General features: G+C 40.5%; 1 protein-coding gene across 16 annotated transcripts in view; it reads left to right on the top strand.

Annotated features, from left to right (window-relative positions):
- The first annotated feature begins 670 nt into the window (after nt 1–670).
- ERC2 (ELKS/RAB6-interacting/CAST family member 2) overlaps nt 671–18,656 on the top strand; it is a 495,639-nt gene continuing 477,653 nt past the window's right edge. For 15 of the 16 annotated variants that reach the window (XR_009963211.1, XR_009963210.1, XR_009963207.1 and 12 more), the window contains exon 1: nt 671–1,350. The gene's annotated coding sequence lies outside the window, so the exon portion shown is untranslated. Of the gene's footprint in view, nt 1,351–3,612; nt 3,677–18,656 lie in introns of those variants that run through there. The other variant, XR_009963202.1, reaches the window with a different exon arrangement.

Genomic DNA, 18,656 nt, shown 5'->3' with positions numbered 1-18,656 from the left:
TTGTGAGTGTCATTCTAGCATTGTTTCAAATATTTGCATCTCTGATCATGACAGCAAACTATCCCAACTGGCTTTGAATAATTTGAATACAGCAATGAAGGGGTTATGTTAGTTTTAAACATAGTTGGTTGAAATCAATTTAATTTGACATAGTTTTAAATGGTAATTCAGTAAAAGTGTTTCTTATCAATGCTTAATAGTGGCATGTATAGGTGCATATGTGGGCAGGAGAGGAATAAACAATTACTGTAAAACAACTACTGATCTTAAGTGCTTTTAAAAGCATTGTTGCAGCAATGTGGTTAAGAGGCAGATGAAATACATGAAATTCTGTGTAGGGTAAGGTATGAAGTTGTATTGAAGCTAAGGACTGAGGCTGATCAGTTCTAACTTATCAAGAGCAATTAAACTCAAAATATAAAATTTGAGAAGAGGGGAAAAATAGAAGATTAAAAAAAACCCTAATTTCTTAGAATGAGAAGTTAGTGATGTTTATAGACGTTTCCCTCGCTCTCCTTAATATAAAACTAAATAAATACAACATCAGGAGTATTTAATGTAGTTTTCTGATGAGAAAAGGCTTTCAGGCTTCACATATTTAACCTCTTTTACTGAATACTATTTTTTTTTTAAACACAAACAAGTGTCTTAATTATTTGTGCACTTCAGCCAGAACATAGATTTAGTTGGGGTTATTTTTCCTGTGTATGCAGGCACATACAGTAATGCATTTTAGATGCATGTTCTTATGCAGCTGGCTTTGAGCTTCTTTGGTCTTTGGTGAACAGGGACAAGGAAGCAATTTTGCCTCTGCAGTTCTATGCAGGCACAGGTGTATTTTTAGGCCATTTGACAATGAGTAACACACTTTCCTTTCAGACGTTTTCTGGGTGGGGACTGGAACCCAGAGGTTTGCAATGAATGGACAGAGGCAAATGCTTAGAGAAATCCATGGGCTTGCAGTACGTGTGCTGCTGCTGCCAATGCTGCCCGCCTGATGCCGGCGAGCTTGCTGCTGCCCCCGGCGGCAGGCTGCCCGGCGCTGGCGGAGCCCCGGCTCCTCGGGAATGCTGGGAATGTTGAGTCAGGGACTGGCAGCCCAGGGAGGCAAGGCTCGCAGCTGGCTGAGAGAGACTCGCTGAGGGGAGACTCGCTGAGGGACGGAAAGACAAGGGACAGGAGCACACAAGCCTCTCCCGGCTGCAGCAGGTCCCCTCTTCCTCCCCTCGCGGGTGTTCGGTTGCTCCGGCTCGCCCTGCTGCCTCCTTCCTCCGAGCAAATGAGGTGTCAGCTAAACGTGATGTTGTAAAATCCATGTGAGGACGAGACACAGAGGCAATGATTTGAAAGGTGAGACGCATAAACAGGAATATGGCTGTAATACATTACTGCAAATATACTGTGATTAAGGAAATTGCAATATATTGCTTTCTACAGCTGTCTGGTAGCTGAAACTAGAAATGAATTTGCAGAACAGGCTTTTTATATTGCTTCAGAAATACAGTGTAATAAATGGGACCAAGTGCACATCTTATTCTGGTAACAGAGTGCCTCTCCCTACAGAATCGTTAACCAGAAACCTCTCTTGCTATTTCTATTAAAAGCAGGCATTAGAGTCTCATTGTTTGTGCCCAGTGTTTTAAAATATTGTTCAAGTTTTCTAGGGTAGAACTGATCAGCTTTAAAAATTTCTAGTTTTATACCTAAATACTGGATCATGTTTGGTGTTTTAAAATCGTGTCAGGAAGAAAGTGGGATATTTCTGTCCCCTTCTAGTGGCTGGTGAAGGGAAACTAACGTATTATTTTGCAGTTATATAATTAATGGATACTTATTGGGGTGCCTCATTTATGATGCTGTGTGATTTATTATTTTTTAAAGATCATCTTAGGTTGGGACTGATGCATATGATAAAATCCACACATATATCCATCAAGGATTACATATCTGTTTTGCAGAGACTACCAGAGTAGTAATATGATGGAGAAAGAATATATATTTTTTTTATTAAGTGATTGATTTCTAGGCGGCTACCTGCTAAGCCTTGTGATGGATGGATGGGAATCTACTCCCTTAGCGGCGAACTGATATTTCCCTTTTGATAGACACAGCAACCGACCACTTGCATTGGCAGATCCAAGCTCGTTGCAAATAAGCACGGCCAATAAGTGCAGTCAGGAGGAGGGCAAATCCTACTTGTCAGGGTTAGTTTTCTGGTTGGCTTTTTAAATCAGTGATTTCACTTAACTATTTGTTTGGTATTTGCTTTCTGTTGCCGATTCCCATGCCTCCAGGTGCATGCCCAGGGCTGCCCCTCGTACGCGATCCCTTAAGGCAGCTCTTCCGAGAACGAGCAGGCCCTTCCCCAGCTCCCCCCTTCGGAGGGCGGAGAAGGGGGAAGGTCTGTCCTCCCCCTTCCATCAAGTCGCTTCTCCGCTGGTCCTTCATTTTCCTGTGGCGAAGCTGAAGATGTAAAACCTCCTCCGTCTCAAGCCTGCTCCCCCTCTCGCTGCCCTGCTCTGAGGGAAGATGCTGTGGAGAGCAGTTACCGCCCTTTTCCCACCTTGGTAAACCGTACAACTCCACAGCTTGGATTCAGCCTCTTCTCACCCTACGGTCGCTCGTCTCCCAGCCCCACGGGCAGGAGGGGCTTCGGACTGTCCTCCCCATCTCGCTTCTCCTCAGCGAGCAGTTGAGAAAGCCCGACCTGGCCCAACTCCCTATGCAGGCGCTGTGTCAGAGCGGCGCCTCCTCCCGCCACTTGCGTCCCTCCCGGGACCCCCACAGCAACCCCTCTCCCAGCGGGATTTACTTCAGTTCTCTTGAGAGAAGGCTCCCCTCCTCCTCCCCAAGCCCTCACCGCTGTTGCTCGGCTAAAGCCCCTCTCTACCTCGCTGCGGGCAGGCCCTGGCAGAGGGAGGTGGCCGCGCTCGGCTGCCCCTGCCGCTCGCTGCGGGCGGGAGGCAGCGGCCTCGCCCCTCCGCTCCCCTCATCCCTGGCGGGCGGGGCGGGCGCGCCCCATCTCCCGTAGCTGCGGGAGGGCGGGGGCCGGCGCGTGCCTCGCGCGCAGCCCGATGGTCGCGGTCCCGTCCGCCGCAGGAGCCCGCGCGGGGGCTGAGGGGCCCGGCTGCTCCTCAGGAGCTTCCCCTCAGCGCCCCGCGGGGCCGGGCAGCCGCCGCGGTGCCGTGCTGCTGGTGTGTGCTCTGCCTGCTCTGTGGAAGAGCGAAGGCTCTCTTAGCCTCTGTCCCTTCACGGTCTCGTCTGCTTGAGCAGTGCATTTCCTGGCTTCTTCCTTTTCCTGAATATGAAGAGGCAAATATCAGTTTCTAGGGTCTGTTCTTTTGCCCTCAGGGGGTGTTTAATGGTAAGTTTCGCCAGTTCCCTTAAGGAATGTATTTCTGTGCGAAAACCTTAACAGTTTCCTGAAGCAATAAACTTCCACTCCAGGTCTTAGCTTCATGGGTGTGAGAATTAATTCCCACATCTGTTTGAGTGCTTTAAGAGAAATTTTTCAATTATTGTTATTTTTGTTTGAAGTCTCCGTGTAAAGCAGTTTTCAAAGGCATTGCAGTGAGTTAGCAATTTCATTTGTCCTAGAGGAAACTGGGTGGGGGGAAGTGACTTTCTGTCCTGCAGGTGAACGGAACTTGATTTCTTCTTCCAAAGGATTAATGAGGTAGGGGCAGCCCCTGAGGTTTATGGCTTTACAGCTCGAGTTTAAACTAAATGTCTAAACTACAAGGAAACTGTTTCCTCTTGCAAGTGCATGCAGTGTGGGGTAGACCTTCCACTGTAGAACTGAGAGATTTTGTGTTTGTTGGGTTTTTGTATTGCAAGTTAATTTTGTACTGTGTCTTCAAATTTGAAACTTCATTTCGAATGCAATGGGAAGGAGATAACATTTTGCTGGTGAAGGAGAAATCGCGTATGTGGACTGGTTTTGAGTTTCTTTCAAAAATGCCATTTGTGTACTTGAGAATAGATAGTAAAATCGCTGACTCCAGGAAACAGTTGGAGTAAATAATTTTGAAGGGTAATGCTGGGATCTGTATTTAGGTGGTTGCTGTATTGGAGAAAGTGTGTTCAGATAGTTTTAGAGGAGACTTGGCTTCCATTACATTTAGCTCCTGTTTTAATCCCGCTCGGCTGGTGAGGTACCTAGGCTGATCCGCTGTCTACCTGAAAAGTGGAAGATGATACTGTCTTTCCTTCCTTGCTCTAGCATTGAGATCATGTGCTTTGGCTTTCTGATTCTGTGGTTTGGTTTTTTTTTTTTTTATTCCTATTCCATGAAGGTGGGTTTATGTCTAGGAAGTGTCTTCTGTCTTCAACTAAGATGTTTCCCTTTTCCAGTAGGTGGGATTTGGTTACTGAAATGGTTTTCTTCCTTCCCAAGCATGAAGGAGAAAGTTGGCATGCAGAGGCATCTTTTGTTCTTTCCCATCCTACTGTGCAGAATGGAGCTCCTTGCCTTAGAAATTGTGTGTGTCTGATCTTCCTGAGCACTGACCTCCTTTTACCTTCTGTTAGTGCTTGAATGCCTTATTATGTGCATCGCACTTAAGACGCGGAGGAGAGCCAGCTCCTTTTGTGTACTGTAGATAGTTTTTCAACTCCCCTAACTTACTGGTAGTCCAATTCTGATGAATGGTGATTTTAAGGTACAGTTATACATGCCAATGGCCCCTCTTATTTCCTGCCTGCTCTGAAGACTGTGGAAAGGTGGCAAAGGAAGGAGGGGCCAATGTTCTTATCAGCAAAATATCAGGTGAGCACATGCTGCCATCTTAGCGTGTATATACCTGATATTTAGAGAATTAGCTAGTCAGCATGCATGTTTTTTAGAAGAATGCGCATGTTAATTTTCTTGCTTTAGAAATACGATTCTTGCAGAACTTTGAAGGATGACTAACAGAAAAGAGTGGGTTTTTCACCCCTCAAAGAGGGTGAAGCAACCAGCCTGTGTATCACTTCTAAAGGCAACATATGTTCTCCCACCTGTATCTCTTATGTTGTTTAATATATTTTTATCCACTATGATGCATTTGTTATCTTCTCAGTTTAATTTAGTTTGCAAAATGCCTGGGATATATGTCGAGATGATTAGTCAGATCCACCTAGGAAATATTACTGCGATACTGATTATATTTTTTTATGTGACTGCTCTTTTACTTGCGAGTTTATATTTGTTCAGTTTTAGGATTGCTGTGAAATATTTTTATGATGTTTTAGTTTGAGTGACTCATGTACCTAGCAATGGTAAGGTTGCCTCAGCTTACTTATTCTGCAACATTAATACTGCCTGGATAAGGCTCCATTACTGTCACATCATTTTTGTTCACAGAGACCTGGAATTCCTTCACAATATTAGAAATGCAGACTTTGAAATGTGGACAGTTTGCATGTTTGGAAAGTTATATATCACTACATTCTTCTTAATTTGTAATAAGAATAATGGAGAAGTGTAGTTCAGAATTTCTGTTCTTTTAGGATGGCAGATGGAATATGTCTACATTTGAGGTACATATCAGTTACAAATTGTGATTGTGTGCGTGGGAGCCTTTGGTGTTTTGGATGTTTAGCAAAGCCTTAGCCTTACTGAGAGGTTTTATGAGTGGTTTTTTGAAAGGGTTATCAACTTTCTGGACTACCTTGGAAACTCTTGCAGATGGGCATTCACTGGAAATGCTTTCTGACTAATTAACAAGGGGCTTCCTTAATGACTGATGTACTTCTAATTTAGTTAAAGTATTCCACTTTCAACAAATACTGTGTATTTTTTTTTTTTAAGCTTCTCACTCTGTTGTGCTTCTTATCTATCCCTGTAACTGAAGTCACAGTGCAGATGTAGAATCCAGTAGCTAAGTTCTACACAAATAGAAAATGGAGAGATTTATTTTAGAGTTTAAACTTTCAAAAAATACTTTAAATTGTGTGGAAAATGCCATGGAATGTTGAAAGGAGTAAAGATATCAAAGATAAATGTTATAAATGGTGTGTTGCAGTTACAGAGGTAACTGTGGAGTTGAGGTAGGAAGTCACTAAAGAAAGCAATGTCTGTAATGACTGCCTTGCTGGAGATGATGCGCAGTTTATTTGGAAGGAAGTGAAAGAAATGTAGCAAAAGTGTCTGCCCTTCCTGAATTCAGTCCAACAGATCAGGTGTTGCATGGAGCTTTGGTAACATGTGGGACAGTTTCCCTCCAAGAAAATAGCCCACATTACTTGATCTGAATGCTGACTTTTTGAGTGACATGCAGATTGACTCCACAACTTAGAGTTGTAAAGTAGGTATGCTTTATTCAGCGCTGAGGCACATGGGGGTTTCTCCTCCAAAAACATTTGCGCCCCCCTTTGCCACTCAGTTTGTTTATATTACTTATAATGTTTACCTAAACATGAAATTGCTTCGTGCCTAATACATGTGCAAAACCTATTCCTGTCTAGTATTATAATTAGTTTTCTGGCATTTGTCCCATTGGTGTGCCTGTGCAGTGCCTCCTGGTGGTGGTCGTTAGGGGGTCGTGAGGATGAAGGCCTGTAGTTCTTCTTCATCACTGCGAGTAGCCTCTTGCTTTCATGCAGACTCAGTAGGGTTTTGGCTCCTGTCCAAACCTCAGGTTCGGTACAAGCCAGTTTTATGTATCTTAAAGCAGCAACTCGTCAAGTTTGTAAATTTTGTCACTCTGGCTATCTTTTGTTCCTTTTCTTTCTAAAGATACTATTTGAACAAGAATGTATGTCCTGGGTTCAGCAGTAGCAGTCATTTTTCCCCTTCTTGGTAGCTGGTGCAGTGCAGTGTTTTGACTTTCAGCTCGGGAACAGAGCTGATAACAAGCGATGTTTTGGTTTGGCCAAGGACTTTGTGAGCCTCATGCTCTGCCAGGGAGGAGGGGGAGCCAGGAGGAAGCAGAGACAGGACACCTGACCCAAGTTAGCCAAAGAGGTATTCCATACCACAGCACGTCATGCCCAGGATGTGACTGGGAGTTAGCCGGAAGGGCTGGGGGACTGCAGGGTTGGAGGAGGTGTCAGAGCTTGGTCGGGCTGGGGGGGGCGAGTTATCGGTCGGCTGGTGGTGAGATGATGTGTTCTCTTCCCTTGTTATTTCCTTTATCATTATTATCACTGGTGGTAGCAGTAGTGATTTGTGTTATACCTTAGTTACTAAACTGTTCTTATCTCAACCCGTGGGAGTTGCATTCTTTTCGATTCTCCTCTCTGTCCCTCCGAGAGCAGGGAGAGGGCAAGAAAGGGGGGGAAGTGAGCGAACGAATTACCTGACTGGGTTTAAACCACGACAATGTCTTAAATATTAAGCTATGAATCTTATCTACTACAATTCTGCCTAGCAGCTATAACTCCTACAATTCTGCTTCACCATTCTAGCAACTTTGACTCCTAGGGTTCTGCTTCACCAAGCACAGTGATTGCTTAAGCAAGCAGGCACAATGTTAACCCTTTATTTCCCGGTATCATGGGTGTACTGTTCTACTGACTTTGAGAGGCTAACAGAATACGTTGGTGACTTTATTCCAATTCCTAAAGAAGATTTACTGTGTCCGTACTTGTGGCTACACTATTTGGCATCCATTTGGATTGCCTCATTGCAAGAATAACGAATGGACTTGGAGACCACAGGACTTGAATTTTCAGGAACAGATTTCTCTTTGTCAAATATGAGTTGAATGCTGTTGGAGACTGTGCTTATGGTGCTTCAGTTTTCAGTATCGTTAAGTAAGCACTTTTCATGGTCAGTACGATTAATTTGCAGGTAGTCTGATAAGATATAGGTTTCATTATGTCTGTGATATGTGCAATGTCAGTCATTTAATGACTTTGTAAAACAGCATAGGTCTGTTACTTCTGTGTGAGCTTTGAGTTACGCAGTTTTCTGTAGTGCATAATTTTCTTCAAAATACACTGTTGAAATACAGTTCTTACCACTCACGTTCTTTGAACAATTCAGATCAGTGGACGGATATGACATGGTAAAGCACAGTTCTCTGTTGACAAGTGTGCAACAATAGTGTGAGAAATGGGTACTCTCAGGTGCTTCTCTGGAAGACAGTCTGCTGTGTAAAGCATTTTTATTTTTGATGGCTAAGCATTGGCAGTCATGAGATACCTTTGTTTTCATTTACATATCTCTTTCACAGACCTCATTTGAAATCTGCTCGATTTGTTTTTCCTTAAGGAAAATAGTTACAATAACACCTGTCATCAATATCAAATGTTCATGTTGGATGCCTGTAAGGACTTGTAAATTGCACTTGTGAGTTGGCATGATCATGCGAAGCTAAGATGGGTTCAGTGTTGGCATAAAGGTGGAAGATTGGTTTTTGCTATGAAGTTGTTAACCAACAGCCAGGAGACTGGGGAACACTTCTTAATTTTCTCTGTGAATAATTAAGTAAAAAGGTAATTCCAGAAGTGCAGTGACTTCTAATGGTTTTGGGGCAGAATCAAGAGATAATCTGCTAAATCACTTGCATTACTGACAGAGCCTGTAAATTCCTTGGAGGTCATTGATCTAATGTGGTTGAGGCGCAACCAGTTTCTTTTTGATGTGGTCCTGAAACATGTGCATACTCTTATAACCTAGTGAAGAGAACAGGGAGATGTTCTGCATGCTTTTCAGCTCTGATAGCTTCAAAGCATGCTGAATGCACAAATATGTGTAATATTAAAAAAAATGTAAACTGCATAGTAGATATTTAGGCTTGCTAAATTGTAAATATCCCAATATTTAAGTATTAAGAAAAATCTGGGAGTTACACAGGTAGTCTTAATAGCGGATCATATGACTATTCTGTTTTTTTATGTGAATGGAAGCTTTGTATTAAAAAAAAAGTTTTTGCTTGCAAATATATAAGCCTGTATTTAATAACATTCATGTGAACAGACTTTGTGAGTTCAATCAAAAATACTCCATTGTGTAGAAGTATCTCAGATTATTTCTAAGGTAGGCTTATGAGTTTTAAATGCATCTTAAAATGAAACGTATTACATTAATATAAATGACAGAATAGTCTTGAACATAGTTACTATGAAAATAGACAAGTTTACAGGTCTAATGATAAACTCAATTTCCTTTTATTTTCAGCTCCTAGGTTTTATTCCTGATTGAATAATTGCAGTGTTTAATGTATGTTTAGTGTACGTGTGTGTTACCAAGTAAACAGCCTTGTGTTTCAAAGACTGGTGTGAATGTTGACAGTATAGATGTTTGATGTTGGTTGAACATGTGTAATAAGTTTGTGGCCTTTTTGTTTATTTTATTATCAAAATATTGCTGATGCATTGAAAGTGTGACTTTTCCTACTGTGAACTAAATTTGTAAGGAAATACTTGCTTGATACAATATTTTTTTTTCTGTCATTTCTGAGCATTTGACTGACTATATTGTGTCTTGTGAATCTCTTATGGCCTTATTTACTATCATGTACAGCAGGGGGAAATAGATAATAGGTGTTGCACAGTGTTTACAGAAGTTTTTAATTTGAAGCAATGTCTTTAGTATAAGCACACATACATAAAAACATTAAAAACATTCTTTTATGAAATAAAACTATAACTTTTATGAATCTCTTGTGTGATCTTCAAAAGTAATACAGATACGGTCTTCTCACAAACTGAATTATAAGTGCTCTTTCTGCAACGTCTAAAGCATCAAGCAGCTTGCCATATTGGTTCCTCATTTCCAGATCTTTGGAGTGATCCTTAACACATTTTGCCTTCTTGGATGATGGTATAACAGTTGATGTAACAAGCTTCTGCTGTAGTATTCGTGAGTAAGTGTTGCTTACACTCAGAATGGACTCTGTTAGTCCAGAGTATGTGAATAGAAAAAAATAAATGCACATAATTATTCCATAAGAAAAATAGAGGTTTCTGTCAGAATTGCAACTCAGTGTCATTAGCATAACAATTTAAATTTAGAAGTAACAGAAAGGACAATGGTCTTCCAGTTTTTGCTAGAAAACTTCCAGGTTTTCTTAGATCATGCTAATTTTAAGCTTTAACTTTGCAAAAGTAATTCAACACAAAGTGTTTCTGTAAACTGCTAGATAGTTATTTAAGTCAGGTGAATTTTGGCAACAGCAAAGCAAAAGTCTGATCCTTAGGAATAATTGTTAAAAGCATATACTGTTCTTCAGGATTACTTACGTTTTGGTATTTTTCCCAGAAGAAAGCTATTTTAGTAAAAACTTAAAGACAGTTAATTTTTTCATTGCCTGTTGTTGTTTAATAGGTACTAAACTAAGAGTACTGTTTGGTGCCTTAGAATAATCCTCCACAAAAGACTGGACTTTGTAATTGTAGGCTTGTATCGATAAATGAGATTTCTTATTGAGAAAGAAATAAGAGTCAAGTGATTAACAGTTGCAGGATGGAAGGTCCAATGAATACAGAGCTGGGTAAGGAATTTAGTAAGAGAGACCTGCATCCCTGCTAAGATTGAAATGTTAGGAATTCTTTGGAAGGATGAAAGCTTGCCAAGACTTTTGAAATATCTGTGTATCCTGACAAGTCTAAGAAAAAAACCCTAGAGGTGCAGGCAGTGTTTTGGAATGTATGTGTTTCTATCCCTTGCTGTGATTAGCACCATTCGCCCTTCCTCCTCCAATGAAAATTGGGATTTTTACGTTAAAAATTGCAGAGGGATCAGGTGAATAGCAATACAGTGGAACAATTAGCTCAGGACTGTGACCTTTGATCAGTTTAACTGGGGGTATTTTACCTTGCAGCTTTGAAGCTCTTAACGACACTCTTAACGCTGGTGCTTAGTGTTTTAAACAAAGGATGATGCTAAGCGTCCCTACTTCTGTTGATGGACCATTAAATCGGAATAAACTGGGATAGTGATAGTCTGCATTGGAAAAGAAGCTGCGTGCAGGTGGTACTTCTGCTTGCCCAGAATTGGCAGATACACTGCCCTATAGCTTTTTATAAAGACTGTGTTCTCTGGCAAAACCAATTAAATTAGATGTGATGGCTCTGCCATTGCTTGGCTATAAAAGCCTTTTTTAATGATCTGGCTTCAGGTCTTTAATGTTTGACAGCATAAGAAAAATGAAATAAAATAAACCCTAAATTCTTGCCTCCCTTAGGAGAGGAGACTGTTTTGTCCCAAAGAGACTTTCTTTTGTCACATGCAGGAGTGTAGGAAAGAATTCCTTTAGTGGAAGTGTTGGAGATAAAATTGGTTTTTCAACAACAGAGACTTAACTTTGAAAATACAAAGTAATGGAGGTGTTGGTGAAGTTTTAATCTTAACTTTCTTTTAAAGCATGTTTCTAATTAATGTTATGCTTTTAAAGTGTTTTGAAACAATTACACTGTCTCTAACTTTGTAATAAAGAGGAAAAAGTCAGTGCATTGGAAGAAGTACCTGTACTGGATGCTAGCCTTATTTAAAACTGAAACTTGTATACAAGAGAATTAAGAAGGTATTGTTGACTCTTTGCCTAAATCTGCTGGAGCGTAATAGAATTGACAGTCCTGATAATTCAGTCAGAAGTGCTTTTTTTTTCAATACTTTTTAATACTGCACTTTGAGCAAATATTTCCATTGCTGGAGTTTTCTGATTGCATGAGAAGTACTCATTACTGTCACTGTACCTGATGACATTAGAATGCCTGACAGCTTTATTTTCCACATATATTATTAGGATGCATATTCAACAGCCATTCCTATTTTCTCCTTCACATACCATTTCATTTTGTATGAAATAAAAATGAAAGACATGCATGTGTGATGAACTGTTCCTGTGAGGTGAGAAATGCCCATAGTTTCATTTAGCATTGGTGGATGTTCAGGGACATGACCAACTTGAAAACAGACTTTTAAACTGACTTTATACACAGCTATGTATGTACTATTTTCATAACTAACTACAAGACAAAGCAGATAAATGTTTATTGACAAGTAAATAGAAAATTTGTTGTACAGGCTGTAGCAAGACTTAGATTGACATTAGAAATCTGGATTCGGGACATTAAGGCACTTCAATTATGATGATTTTGTTTTTAAAGTTACGTATATTTTGTTTTTCAAACTTCTATGGAATAGTAGAGTAATAGCCAGAAATAGGTGATTTTTCTTATGATTAAAACCAGGGGAGATAAGTAATTTGATTAGTCTGGTAAGACTAATAAGTATGAACAAATAATTACTTTGCTCTTCTAAAAAACCCAGTGCAGGTTTTGTACTAACCCTACATGAACCAGCATTTTGTTCATTCTTTTTTTCTACTTTATTAAAATGAGACATGCCATGCTGCTCAGATTAATGAAGAAAGGGTGTGTACTGTACAATAAATTTTGGTTCTCTGTATCTAGTTTGCATCAGCTTGCTGTGTTGTTTCTTTCCACCCCCTCCACATTGGCAGAGATAATAAACATGCAAAGAACAGAATGCTCTCTTTTATGAGGATGTGTTGAGCTGCTTTTAATGCAGTCGAAGAGCTAGGTGAAATGAAATATTTCTGGCTCTTGGTCACTACTTTAAATAGACCTGCATCCCTAGACTTCTGCATACAGGGGCATACAGAGGTTTTTTTTTTTTTTGGTGACAGTATTAAAATGATTATTTTAGTAAAATCCTTACTGTCTGCCAGGACATGTGTTTATGGAACAGAACGTTTTCTGTGAATCTCCCTTTTCTAGTGGTGTCTCAAAATACAGGAAAGATGTGTCCTGGTGCAGACCTTTGTCTTCTACATCATCTCTTATTTTATTTTCTTGCTTTTGGTTTATACCTGGGGAGCTGTATAGTACCAAAAAAAAAAAAAAAAGGATTGATAGTTTTCTCACTTAGCTGTCACTGTGTGTTATCTGGGGAGGATAGCTGTAAGGAAGGGGTTCCTTTAAAGCTTTTCGTAGTATTACAGATGTTTGAGCTCTTGGCTGAGTGTTATTGTTGGCAAATAGTTGTGCAAAGATATCAAGTATGTGCCTAATATTCAAATGTACTGCTGACTAGGTGCTTCTGGCCAGAGAAGGAGGCACAGAAAGTCTAAATCAGGCCTGGACCCTCTAAGCATAATTGTCAGGATTCTTTTTACCCTCTCTCTCCATCTTGGTGTCTGTCCTGGCCCAACTCTGTCTGCCTATGAAGATGGTGTAAAGAGTCACTATGTAAAATTTATTGACACAAAGTCAGAAAGTAGCTCCATGCTCACATACTGGTCATCAGTTGATGACAAGGAAACAGTAACAGTGACCCTTATGAAACTAACAGGGTGCCCTAGTCTGAGGAAAAAAGCCAAACTAAACCAAACTGCAAAAAATAAATCCCTAGTAAACAGAAGGAGGAACTCAAATCAATTTATCCTTCACTAAAGGTGTTTGGCTGCTGTTTAATATGAGGAATAATTTCTGTACAGTCAAGATGATACTTCAGAATTAGTAGTGAATGTGCTTCCTGAGCACAGTGTGAATATTTGCTTGTGTTATGTTTTCTGTCATGGGAATATCTCATGAGGAAAGGTTTGTCTCTGGCTCTATATCTGGTTATTGAAAATTTCTGTTTCTTGGTGTTTTTCAGCATACTTTGATTTGATGATCCTCTTCAGTAGCATTGTTAAATCTGCTGTGAGATTAGCCCCACTGTGCTGTCTAGCACCTACCTGCTTGTTGGTGAAACCTCTAATGTGAAACTGGTGAGAGCTTCGTATGCACTGTGGCTTTGTGCAGAATTGGTAGCAAAGTTTAAACTCTTGCCTGTTTTTAGTGGTTTGGAATAACTGATCTGAAACTGCTGGGCAGCTTAGGCTCAGAGAGACATAGAATGTAACAACCTATTCTTCTGAACTGAATGAAGGAGGAATTTTATAATTTCATTAAAACTTATTCAGATACCACAGGCTTTTTTCTAGCAAGATCTAGTTTCCTTTTTTCTTTCTGAACCATCTTGATGCACAAAGCTCAGGAAACTGGCAAGATAGCTCCCAGTCTGTTCTGAAGCTAAACTACAATGCCTCCACACAATTCTTTTGTTTTCATGAAAAGATTGACAGATACAATGCAGAAAACTATTTTTTTGTAGAAGTATGTGACCAGTGAAAACCAGATCTGATGGGGTTCTGTGAAGACAGTGTTTGAATGAAACTATGATTATATGTAGAAGTAATGCATTTGGAAATTAAATTGAGACAGACTTTCTATTAGCATTGTATTAGAATCCTATGTTTTAAGTCTCCATAAAAATAGATAGTTAAAAGGCAAATAAAATTACAGTGTCAGAGACTTAAGTGATGTGGATAATGTGAATGTTATTGTCTGCAGAGTGCAGGTGATGAAGCAGAAATGTGGAAAGTAAGCTAAACCTAAGTTGGAACAGCCAGCAGAAGGTGTTTTAGTGTGGAATAGACTATTTCTTATTTGCTGGGATTTACAAGGCTGATGAAAGCATGGGTGTGTTTGGTCTGTCTGGCCTCTTCCGTCCTTCCCACTGAGAATGAATGCTTAGTTTTCTGGATCCTTTTATATAATTTTGTTTCCAAGGCAAAATGTTAAAGTTACAATCATAATGATTAGTTTTTAAGTTGTACATCATGGACATTAAAAAGTATTTTTTTAAGTAAGAAAGTACTGACACAAGTAGATCAAGTGGGTTGGACCTATCCCAGGCGCAGCTACAGGTTGGGCAGAGAAGAGATTCAGAGCAGGCCTGTAGAAGAAGGACTGGGGGTGTTGGTCGATGAGAAAATGAACATGAGCTGGCAGTGTGCGCTCGCAGCCCAGAAAGCCAACTGTATCCTGGGCTGCATCAAAAGGAGCGTGACCAGCAGGTCGAAGGAGGTGATCCTGCCCCTCTACTCTGCTCTTGTGAGACCTCACCTGGAGTATTGTGTGCAGTTCTGGTGTCATCAACATAAAAAGGACATGGAGCTGTTGGAACAAGTCCAGAGGAGGCCATGAGGATGATCAGGGGACTGGAGCACCTCCCCTATGAAGACAGGCTGAGAAAGTTGGGGCTGTTCAGCCTGGAGAAGAGAAGGCTGTGTGGAGACCTCATAGCAGCCTTCCAGTATCTGAAGGAGGCTTATAAGGATGCTGGAGAGGGACTCTTCATTAGGGACTGGAGTGATAGCACAAGGGGTAACGGGTTAAAACTTAAACGGGGGAAATTTAATTTGGATATAAGGAGGAAGTATTTTACTGCAAGGGTGGTGAGGCACTGGAATGGGTTGTCCAGGGAAGCTGTGAATGCTCCATCCCTGGCGGTGTTCAAGGCCAGGTTGGACAGAGCCTTGGGTGGCATAGTTTAGTGTGAGGTGTCCCTGCCCATGGCAGGGGGGTTGGAACTAGATGATCTTAAGGTCCTTTCCAACCCTAATTATTCTATGATTCTATAAAGTAGATGAGCTTCTGCTCTTTCTCATATTTTCTAGATTTGCATTTTAAAACTCTAAATAACCTTTTGCAAGGAAAATGCAAGCGGGTTGGCAGCTTGTCCCAAACTAGACTGAATGAATCTGAGTAATTTTTTGTCTCACAAGTTTTTGGGGTTATAAAGGTTTCATGAGATGTATCTGAGCTCCTTGTGCTTACAGCTGCAACATCTACAACTTCTGGGCTTCTGTCAAAAGGGAGGGTTGTTCCCTTTAGTTGTGGGTACTCTTGTTCTTGTCTGAACAGCTCTCCCATCCTACATAGATGAGGTTCTTACGTTTCCACTCTCCCATCCTACATAGATGAGATTCTTACGTTTCCACTGCCTTCCATTTATCTCCTTCGCTACCCCTTGCACTATGATGCATAAAGGTTATACTTTATTTCAGCAAAACCATCCTTGAAACATTGGGTGAGAAATGATTGCTTTACAGTAATAATTTCTGGATCATTCCCCCAATAATTGAAAGAGCAATATAAAATCAATTTAGTTTTCAAGATAGAATCATCTATATCTTACCTGCCCTTTCCAAGTTTGACTAGAATGGCTCTGTGTCAGCAGGTTCTATGAGAAGACGGTAGAAGGGATATCCTCTTTCTTTCTACAGGCAGTAGATTATATGTGTGACAGTTGTTGAGGCCCTGAGGCTTATATTGCTTCTTCGTGCCTCCAATTCCTGATATGTTGAGAAACTCTGTAAATCTTTCTGAAGTTAGAAAGGCTCTGTGTAAGCAGTGAAGAGTAGAAAATGATGTAGGTGTCATTCTTCCCTCTTCCATAAAGCAATAGTATATGGCTTCTACTTTGCCTGAGATTTTTCACAGCCGTAAAGGAAGGCTCAAGGTTTGTCCTTAAGATGTATAAACTCCCTAAAAGCACGCATTCATATGCTTTCCTTTTTTTTTTTTTTTTAAGGTGTTCCAAGAGGGCCAGTGTGTATAATTGAGGTTGTAGAAGGTAATGAATTGCAAATGAAAACAGATAAACTGTAAGAAATTCTTACATCAGAATTTTCAGTTTTTGGTCTGTGAGCTATCTTAAGGAGCTCATGAAAGAAAGGAAACCAAGCATATTGTCAGTTTGCTTGCACTTTCTCCGTAGAGGTCTTGGAGGTCTCCATCTTGATTAGAATACTTTCAGGGGAAAATTAAAAATAATAATTGAAAATGCTGTGGATGTGGTAACACTTCTTTGGTGGTGTTTTAGTTCTCTTTTCCTGTTGCTTTCAGAATTTTCACAGGCATATAAAAGTTAGTGTTAAATCAGTATTTGATGATGATAATGAAAATAAGGAAGTCCAGGGAGAAGTTAAATCTCCCTTTGGATGGGGGATAATGATTCCCTTTTTCAGTAGGGCTCATTGGTAAAGCATTGGAGTGTTAAAAGTGTTCTCTGCTTTGAGGGCTTCTCGGAACATAGCAAGTAGGCAAAAGAAGATGGAGTACAACTAATAAATTCTAAAAGGCAAAACAAATACTAAAAATATATATCAGAGGCATAAAGAAAAGGCTCAGTAGGATATTAAGTGACTCAAAGGAAGAAGCATAAATTACTTATTTATCAGAGTGGGTATGGAAAGGAAGAACAGTACTGAAATGACATAAGGGTATCTTGTACCTGTGTTTTTGAGGATCAACAAATCTGCACCAATCTCCACTACCTAGCTATGTATCATGTCTGCTTCATCTAAAAATACATGATTGTATCCAGTTTAAATTTACATTGATCGTTTATAGTTACAGTTTTGTGTTTTTCACCAGGCCAGACTTGAGGAGGGAGGGAAGTGGAGAATTGTATCAGTCTGGAAGACAGTTGGTTTTGCTCAAGGTCTGCTATGAGACAGTGGAAGGAAAATGATTTTCTCTCACCTCATCAGAGACCCTCATTGAAGGAACTATGAAACTTTCTCAGAAAACTAGAAATTCATGAGGGTGGATTCTTCAGAGTGTATTAGAAGTGATGTTATTTGCCCAGAGGATGGCTGGCACTTGAGAATTAGGATAAATAATTGCATTGTCCCTAGTCGCCATGATGAGATACAGTTTGATCAATGTATTGAAGTTGAGATGGCAGAAAAGTTGCACCAGTTTTTTGTGAAACAAGCTGTGGGTCATGTCTTGAGTGCTGGATGACAACTGAAAAGGGGGGTAGATTTGGATACTCATGTCAAAATTTGAAAGTACATATCAGCAAGTTACATCTGGTTCCTTTAAATGTGTGCCCCTTGGGGCTGAATTCTGAAAGCTTTAAGAGGCTTTCATGGCTCAAGGAGTTGGATCAGGCTTTTACCTCCAGTTAGGTGATCTTACAGTAGAAAAGATTTGCTAGAGCATAACTTTGTATCTGCCTTCGTACGTAGTTTAAAACTACATTTTCTCACTGAAGTAGGTACCCCTGCCTTTGCTTTATGCATAGCCAAAATGTTTTTACATGACAAAAATGGGTAATGTTTTATGATGGAATTACTGGTCTTGTTAGTATAGTGTGTATGGAGCAATGTTAGCTTGTTTGATGTATTTTGCCGGGGTGATGTTTGCATTGAAATCAGATACTTTTAATGGAGCAGCCTGGGTGCAGTACAAAGAGTTTAGTGTTTCCAAATTATTGATGTTGAATAAATACCACACTCATATTTTTGTCCAGCAGCCATAGTGGCACTGACATCGACATTTTGGTGTAGTGAAAGGCTGTCTTGTGATTCTTGACACAATACTTTTGTGACCTCTTGGGAAAGAGGTGAAAATTCATGAGAATGGCCACTGTCAATGAAAAGTAGTTGAAACACCTCATCTAATTCACTAGCATTATTGTCGTGGTTTAAGCCCAGCCTGTAACTCCGAACCATGCAGCTGCACTCTCGCCACTCCTCCCCCCCCCCGCCTTTTTCATCGCCCTGTTCCTGGAGGGATGGGGAGGAGAATCAAAAGAATGTAACTCCAGTGGGTTGAGATAAGAACAGTCCAGTAACTAAGGTAAAACACAAACCACTACTGCTGCCACCAATAGTAATAATGATAAGGGAAATAACAAGGGAAGAGAATACAACCGCTCACCACTTGCCGACTGCTACCCAGCCCAACCTGAGCAGTGATCTTGCCCTTCCGGGTAACTGCCCCCAGTTTATATGCTGGGCATGATGTGCTGTGGTATAGAATACCCCTTTGGCTAGTTTGGGTCAGGTGTCCTGTCTGTGCTTCCTTCTGGCTTCCCCTCCTCCCTGGCAGAGCATGAGACTCACAAAGTGCTTGTTGGT

Source organism: Pezoporus occidentalis, unplaced genomic scaffold (genome assembly GCF_034315485.1).
Source record: "Pezoporus occidentalis ecotype Australia unplaced genomic scaffold, CSIRO_AGI_Poc_V1 ctg149, whole genome shotgun sequence".
NCBI lineage: Eukaryota > Metazoa > Chordata > Aves > Psittaciformes > Psittacidae > Pezoporus > Pezoporus occidentalis.
Note: the sequence above shows the minus strand (reverse complement) of the source record. Positions and strands in the feature narration are given on the sequence as shown.